This window comes from Tenrec ecaudatus, chromosome 6 (genome assembly GCF_050624435.1).
Source record: "Tenrec ecaudatus isolate mTenEca1 chromosome 6, mTenEca1.hap1, whole genome shotgun sequence".
Lineage (NCBI taxonomy): Eukaryota > Metazoa > Chordata > Mammalia > Afrosoricida > Tenrecidae > Tenrec > Tenrec ecaudatus.
This window is the reverse complement of record NC_134535.1, coordinates 62,878,302-62,886,923: the sequence shown is the minus strand read 5'-3', so window position 1 is coordinate 62,886,923 and position 8,622 is coordinate 62,878,302. Positions and strand designations below refer to the sequence as shown.

The window sequence follows — 8,622 nt, the reverse complement described above, 5'->3', positions numbered from 1 at the left end:
AACTTGATGAAGCACAGTTCTATTCCGACACACCTGGGGTGGCCATGAACAAGAGTCAACTTTAAGGCAACCAGTGAATCGTTTGTGTGAAGCAGGTGATATGAAGGGGTATGGGAGGATATGACTTGATAATTAGGATCAAGAAAAAAAGAGTTAATTGACATTACAAAATTTAAATAGGATATCTTAGCACCGCAGGATACATGCCTCTAAGTCATAGGCAATCAATTAGCAAATGAACTGCACAGATGATGATTACTAATAGAAGAGGTACCACAGTAAGCACTTCAATCTGGAATTTCCAGATGATGCAGGAAATGAAATTAGGGCAAGGTGCAACAGGAAGGTGAGCAGCAGCTTTCAAGGCAGGTGGCATGAAATGGGCCACAGACAGGTCAGCGGTGAGCACCTGGCATTTCATAAAGAGAGCTTGCTGATTGGTGCCCTCTCATGGATTTTCCACTCACGGTGACCCCCACATGGCAGACTAGAACTGGGCCACAGGATTTCCTAGGCTGTAATCTTTATGAGAGCAGATTGCTGGGGGGTTTCTCCTGAGCTGCCGGGGGATGGTTCAACGTGCCAGCCTTCAGTTAGCAACCAAGAATTTAACCTTTGCATCGCCAGGCTCCTCACTGGAGTGGAGGTTCCTTCAAAGAGGGTTGAGGGTAAGACTAGCAGGTGAGATGAGGTTTGATTATGAAGGCCTTTACATTTTTAACAAAAGCATTTAGATGTCTAATTTCTGAGGGATGGGGACCCTCTGAACATTTATAAATATTATACAAGGGAAGCAAAGTAATTTGCAATCGAATCTAATGTAAGACTGAAACGGAGGATTTTCAATTTTTCAATTTAATCGGGGATCGCAATTAGACTGCTTGCAGGCAAGGATGCTGAAAGCAAATTGGCAGACTTCCTTCATCACTAGCAGCCACAGGGCAGGAGTGGCTAGCTGGCATGGCAAGTCTGGGCTTCACTGGGGTGCACACATAGATCTGACTTCCAACGTCTCCCCAACTGTTGCTGTTTGATTTGGCACAATTACTAACTCTTGGGATTTCAGTTTTCCCATCTGAAAAATGGAGACGCAATATCTCTTTCATAGAGTTATTAGGATGAATGAGAAGTGATGTATGAGTTCTTGGATTCTACTTTTTGTCTCTGGCTTGAGTAATTAAAAAAATTCATTCTAATCATTATCAGTCATATTATATACACATTAAAAAACAAAAACAAAAAAACTCACTACCACCAAGTCGTCGGTGCTGACTCATCGTGACTGGTTTCTGAGCCTATAACGCTTCCCCCTCTTTCTCTCTCAAAGCAGCTGGTGATTTTGAACTGCAGACCTTGCAATTGGCAACCCAACACATAACCACTGCACCACCGAGGCTGCTTATATACACACACACAAACTTAAAGCTGTGACTGGAGCAGCTCTGATGTATTGACCACATTTTATACGAAAAATGACCAGAAAACATTAAAAATGTCTGCCTGGTAGTGAACCAGCAAAGTTATCCTTACACCTGAGTGTGAATTCCTCAAGCAGAGGACAGCATCCTGTTTGAAAGGCCAATTGCTTTGCCTCCCCTGAGGAATGAGATGTTTTCACGGATGTCTGGCTACTTGCTTCCTTCTGAGGACACAGAATGTTGGAGAATCCACCTCAATCATTAGATACTGGTGTGCCAGAGATGGGCTACTCTGTGTAGGGTCAGGTGGGTGGGCTTACATGGACTCCTTTTCAACTTCTGGCTCCCTGAAGTCTACTAGTGGGCCATCCTCGTACAAGTTACATAGACTCACTAAGCCAACAAGCTCTATCTCTGAAGTAAGAGTGACCATCCTTTGCAGGTTTTTGAGAGAATTAAGTAAGTCAATGTCTATGCAGATCCTGATCTAGAGAGTAGGCTGTCAATGCCTGGAGAGGAGTCATGGTGGCATGCTACTTACCTGCTGCGCTGGGAGGTGAAAGGTAGCCTACCTATCTCTCCCTGGGAGAACGATGGGACTTTCTACTCTGGTAAAGAATTACTCTTGGAAACCCACAGGAGCAGTTGTACTCTGTCCTATAGGGTTTCCATGAGTTGGAATAGACTTGATAGAAATGAGTTTGGTTTTCTTGGTTTTCAATGCCCGGTGGCATTGAAACTCTTTCTCTTCTTTGTCCCTCGTTCACCGACTTGGTCTCTTGGTTTTCAATGCCCTGTGGCAAGAGAAACTCTGTCTCTTCTTTGTCCCTCATTCACTGACTTGGTCTCTCCTTTAAGAGAGAGCAGGGATCCCTGGTGGTGAAGTGATTGCACATTCAGCCACAATCTGCAAGTTCTGTAGTCGAAACCAACAGTCGCTCTGCAAGAAGGGGTAGAATTCTCAGAAGTTCAGCATTTGATTCTCAGCCAACGTGCCGCATGCACAGTCACCAACCCTGTGTCAGTGGAGTGCTTTGAGTTGCTATGATGCTGACCAGGCTTCAGTGGTGTGAAGAACTAGAAAGAAAGGCCTGGTGATGCTTCTGAGTTTAGCTGATGGGAAGTCGGTGGATCACATCAGTCCTCTCCATGGCACCCGAGGACAGAGACGGAACGGGACCGGCAGCATTTGCTCCCCATTGTACATGAGTCATAAGCCTGGTGTTGAGCGGATGGCAGCTGATAGCAGCATTGGTGAGAATAGGGATTGTTAACTGAGTGCTTGTACATACTGTCATCGGAGAAAACTCTTTGGTCATGACCCAGTGAACAGCGGACAAAACAAGGCTGAGTACCTGAATAGGAGAAGAGAAGTCTTCTTTTTTTCTGTTTTTTTTTTTTTTTGTACTGAGAAAAGGGAGGAGAAAAATCTGATTGCGGGTAAGTAAAAATTGAGAGGCTAAGAGGAAAAAAGTAGCCAAAAACGAGTCAATGAAAAAGTAAGGAAACAAAAATTAAATTAATGTAGGGCAACATTTAAAAGCTTTCATTCACTTACTAACTAGAAAATGGTGATTTAAAATTTTTTCTTTCTTTCTTTTTATTTTTTGGAATGCTTCTTTCTGGCAAGACTTGGTCTCACATACTTTAGACATCTTGTCCAGAGAGTTCCGTCCCTGGTGAAGGACATGGTGCTTGGTGAAGTAGAGGGGCAGGGACAAAGAGGACAACCCTCGCAGAGATAGACTGACACTGGCTGTAACCCTGGATGCAAGCATAGAGCAACTGTGAGGACGGGCCAGAGCAGGGCGGCGTTTCCTTCTGCTGTTCATAGATTGAGCTGCTATTGGGTCAGGACCAACTGCATGGTACGCAACAACAATAGTAGCAATCCAAAATACGGAGAAAATCTCCTTATTATGTGAATAGACAAGCTGCATTTTTAAAAGATAGCTCCATGAAAGAAAATCTAGTAGCTTTCTATCTGGGTCCTTGCTAGGAAAACTCATTGTATTAATTGGAATCAGTTATTGGTATATATTAATATAAAACAACAGGACCTTTCCCCACTCTTGGTCATCAAATAAAACCCAGGTCTCTATCTGATTGCCGCATAAGTTGTAAGCTGGCATTGAGCACAGATGACTGCCTTCATTGGTTACTGATATATGGTCCTCTCTATTCTAGCAATAGCTGGTGTTTAGATAACTACTTCAAAAATAGAGCCCATATTTCATGGCTATCTTTGATCCCACATAAAATGAAGGGCAGTTGATGGGCAATTGGAAGGACTACAGTCCCATTTTTGGAAAGTCCCACTTTCGTTTGTTATTGCTTTAAACACTCATGCTGGGAAAGCTGCCTAAGAATTCAGTTTATCTCAAATATTAATAATGTCTCCATCAGGAAACTGCCTTGACGGCAACTCAGTGTCAAAACTGAATGCCTCTTTGCTTTGATGGGCTATGGAATAATAGTGGGCATTTGGAAAGAGATTAATCAAATTTACTTAGAAAATTAATAAGATTATGCATTTACCAAATTTGAGATGATGTGGGCATTCGTTAAGGAGAGAAGTACATAATTCTTTAAAATTGAAAGGGCAGCAGGATTTTGATGACAATATAGCTGTTTAGTGCTATGTTGTTGTTCCCCCTGCTCAAAGTAGAGTTGTTTCTTATCTATACCTGTCTGCTGGTCTCTTGTAGCAGCCCAGGGACGCTTGGTCTCATACATATTAAAAAAATTGAAAGAGGAATTCCTTTCTTAATTCTAAATAGTATATGTTCATTGATGTATGCTGATAAAATCTTAAATTGAAAGTTCCCTAACCTCATAGTTTTTAGGGATATTTATTCCTGATGAGCTAAACTACTTGTTAGATATTTAGTTCTATCTATAGAAGAATAAAATATTAACCAGGTTTGAGATAATTTTTTACTGTAATATTTACAACCTGAGAACCAAGTAACTCTCCATTGCTGCCCAGTTTCTTACTCAAAGCTCTGAGTAAGCTCTTTCAGGTGTGTTGAATGGCTGTGTGGAAAAAGTTCCAAACCATGGATTTTCCCCTGTAGTAACTGGCTGGCATGTTTTGAGATTCTCGCAGGTATCCAGTACCAAAGATCATGAACAAACACCTGGATTCTCACCCAACCATCTTTCCCCAATTGCAGTTGAGTCTGAAAGCAGCTGAGAGAGCTTATGCTTCCTGCTCCTGTTGGCCCCACCCCTGACCAGATGGAGGCCTCCGCTGTTTCCACTAGAATAAGTCAGGGACAAAAACGCCATCCATCTGACGATGCTTGGAATCATTTCAGCGCTGGGGTAGACAAAAAGAAAATAACTTGGTAGCTTCCATGGCCAGGATGTCTGTATAAGGACAGCATCTCATCAGTCAGGGATCAGCATTTGTAAGTGTCATGTGGGGACCAAATCCTTGCTGAGAAACAGCCAACTCTGAGCCCTCAAATGCCATGTATGGTTAAGTACATTTGCTACAGTGGAGAATTTCTTAATTGGACAAGAGAGAAAGAAAGAAAGAAAGAAAGAAAGAAAGAAAGAAAGAAAGAAAGAAAGAAAGAAAGAAAGAAAGAAAGAAAAGAGAGAGAGAGAGAGAGAGAGAAAACACTTGGTAGTAATTCCCAGATGATGGAAATGGGGCTTTCAATAACATAATAGGTCATGTTTGCATTCATTTCACAAAGATGGGCAGTCTCTCTGTCTGTCTGTCTGTCTGGTCTGTCTCTCTCTGCTATAAGTCATGTGGCTTCTATTGGGACTGTGGTGGTTTCAGGTTTAAAGTAAGCAGTGGTAGCCCATCATCTATCTTACCAAAGCATGATTGCCAAGAAGTGAACTAATCAGCAATGTGGGCAGAGCAGAGCTTAGGGGAAAAACCCAAGTGATGGTGGGCAACTGAAATGCATGTCATCAGTCTATGTCAGAGGCCCTCGGAGCATGCTTCAGTACCTACTTACTTTTCTTCTAGCTGCTTCCTGAGATTCTGTGTCTGCCTCCCATGGAAGCCCGATGGAGGCCACTGACCCTGGGAGCCAACCTGGGAGTTGGCACCCTGTCATACTTCCATCAAACCTTGGATCCACATGACTCAGTACCTAGCCTTACACATTCACACAGGCGCACGTTGACAAAAAATCTGCTACAATAATGTTCCTTCCATTCACCTATTTTGTCTTCTTCTATTTGTGTATTTGATGTGGTGTTTGTTATCCTATATTTACAAAAGATTCCCATTTCAACTAGCATTAAACCCATGGACTTACTTTATTTGCACTGCACTGATATTTCTGCTTAATATAAAATTACTTCTTGATCTAATGTCCTTTTTTATACATATATGAGTCTCCCTGGTTCCATTTCTCTAGACAACCCAGCCTTACACACTTATCAAAATCAGAATGATATCAAAGAGTAAAAAGACAACTATAGTCTGGGGAAAAACATCTTCAGAAACAACATATACAATAAATGTCTAATCTCCAAAATTTATAGAAAATCTGTCTTGGAAGTACAGCCAGAATTGTCCTTAGAAATGAGGATGGTAAAACTGTATCTCACGTACTTTGGGCATATTGTCAGGAGTGACCAGTATCGGTAATCCATGATACTTTCAGTATTTTTCACCAACACCATACTTCAAATGCATCAATTCTTCTCTAGTAGTCATTAGTCATTGTCCAGCTTTCACATAAATATGAGAAGGTGATTGAAAATGCTAGGGCTTGGGGTAGGTGTACCTTAGTTTTCAGAATGACATCTTTGTTCTTTAACATTTTAAACACATTCGCCCAATGCAATATGCTGTTTTATTTCTTGACTGTTGCTTCCATGAGTGTTGATTTTGGATCAAACTAAAATGAAATCCTTGACAACTTCAATCTTCTTGTGTGTGTCATGCTTGGTCCTCGTTCAATGTCATCAGTCTTGATCATGTGCTACCGCTTGAAGTGGGTGAATGTGGACCAATTCTTTTTGGCACAAAGACTCTTGTGTATTGCTTCCATATTCTTTTGATGTTACCAGTATTATTATATATTTGTGTCCATAGAATCCTTCAATATTACACATATGGCTTAAATATTTTCCTACCGTTCTTTCAGCTTGAGGTATATTGATTATGTTTTCCCATTTTGAGTTTCTAACTCTAGGCCTTTGCACATGTTATTATTTATTACAATATGTTATTTTATTACACATGTTATGTTATTTATTTGCACATGTCATTTTATTTTGTCTTCATGAACTGCCTTTGTAGTTTCCCTTGACCTTTTTTCATCATTTCTTCCACTTTGAACAAGTAGTTTCAGAATCTATTCTGACATCCATTTTGGTATTTAGTTTCTGCCCTCTCTTTTAAATAATGTCTTTCTTCATGAAGGAAGCAAAAGATTATTTAAAAGAAAATTTACTCGACAACCTGTCTTCAGTCATTAGTGTTTAATGTGTCAAATCTGTTGTTGAGACGTTCTCTAAGTTCAGATGAAATAGTATTAAGGTCATATGTTGGCTCTCATGTACTTGTTTTCAGATTGAACTTGAAATTGTAAATGAGTATCTGATAGTCTCTTCCTTAGTTGGTCCCTGGCCTTGTTTTGACTCATGACACAGAACCACTGTTTCTTCTCACTTTGATTCCTGTATATTCTATGTGGTGGAGTCCATGCATAAAGTGGTCCGTTATGTTGTTGAAAAACTGAATTTGCAATAAAACGGTTATTGGTCTTGCAAAATTCTATCCTAGCTACAGCATTATTTCATCATCAAAGCCATAATTTCCCCAAACAAGTCCTTCCTTACTGTTCCCAACATTCACATTCCAATCACCACTGATTATCAATGCATCTTTATTGGATATATGATCAATTTCTGACTTAAGAAGTTGGTAGAATTCTTCAATTTTCCAGCTCTGACAATAGCCATTAGAGAGATGCAAATGGAGATTACAATGGGATGCCATCTCTACTAAAATGGCACTGATGAAGATAAAAACAAAAACTGATACCTATATGTTGGTGAGGATGTTGGGAGATTAGAAAATTTTCCTTTATTGGTGGAACTGTAAAATGGTCTAACCAGTATGAAATATAGTTTAGGAGTTACCAAAATACTAGACATAAAACTACAGTTGGGCTTGAATAAATATAGGTTTAGCTATGATTAAACATAGGTACACTTATACAAGGATTTTGTTTTTTTAACTACCATGTGCTGCTTCTCTTTCTCCACTTGAGAGGTTCATCCCAACAGTAAATTGTGTATCAACGCAAAAAGTTATATCCCTCCTGGTTCTTGTATATTTTAATTGTGTTTAGTGGAATACTATAAATCATGAATAATACCGTAAAACTCCAATGGAAATGCTCCCAAGAAGTAGATGACATCACAAGAAACAAATTGTATTGCCATAGATGGAAGTCTGCAGCTACGCTGCCCATCATTTCAAGATAAATGGATGCAGCCAATAGACCATTATTAAAAATTAAAGGAAATTGGTAAATTGTTGCTGCAACTATGTCAGCAGGTACAACGGCCTTGGATTTTTAAAATGAAGTACCTTTAAATCAAAGGACAAATATTATATGAGACTGCTGCTATAAGGGGGGAAAGCAAAATAAAGATTTTAATACCAAAGGGAATAAACTTTGGAGCTTGCCAATGTGGGGAGGAACAAGGAGGGGGAAGAGTTGATGGGTGGTAACTTGATGGGTGGTATCTTGGGGGAAATGGAAGATAGTGGTCCACAAGAGGGAGAAGAGAATTCAAGGAGCAGGTGAAAGGTAAACTACTGAGGACTTTGATTTGCAATTTAAATGTTTGGATACTAAGTTAATGATGTGAAATGTCACTCTACATACCTAATTTGCAATTTAAAAATTGTTACTAAAAATGGCAATGTGGGTGCAGTATATAATACATCTAACATACAAAATGTGTTTTAATACACTGGTTATATTATTAATAGTATCAACAGTAGTTATGTTTTTCAGGAGTCAAAAGTTATATTTTGGTTTTTCCACTGTATGGGGTCAGGGGTATCCCCTAACCCCAAAGTTATTCAAGTGTCAATATTTATCATTCACCCCTGTGCATGTTCTGAGGTCCAGTGAATTAAATAGCATCTGAAGTCTTAAAAGCATGTAATAGCCATTTTGGTTACAATAATTAGTATCTATTCATTAGG

General features: G+C 39.8%; 1 non-coding gene across 1 annotated transcript; it reads left to right on the top strand.

Moving 5' to 3' along the window:
* The first annotated feature begins 4,021 nt into the window (after positions 1–4,021).
* LOC142452120 (small nucleolar RNA SNORA63) lies at positions 4,022–4,154 on the top strand. The gene has a single exon (XR_012785168.1). It is a non-coding gene; the product is annotated as a small nucleolar RNA SNORA63 (small nucleolar RNA).
* Positions 4,155–8,622: the final 4,468 nt, after the last annotated feature.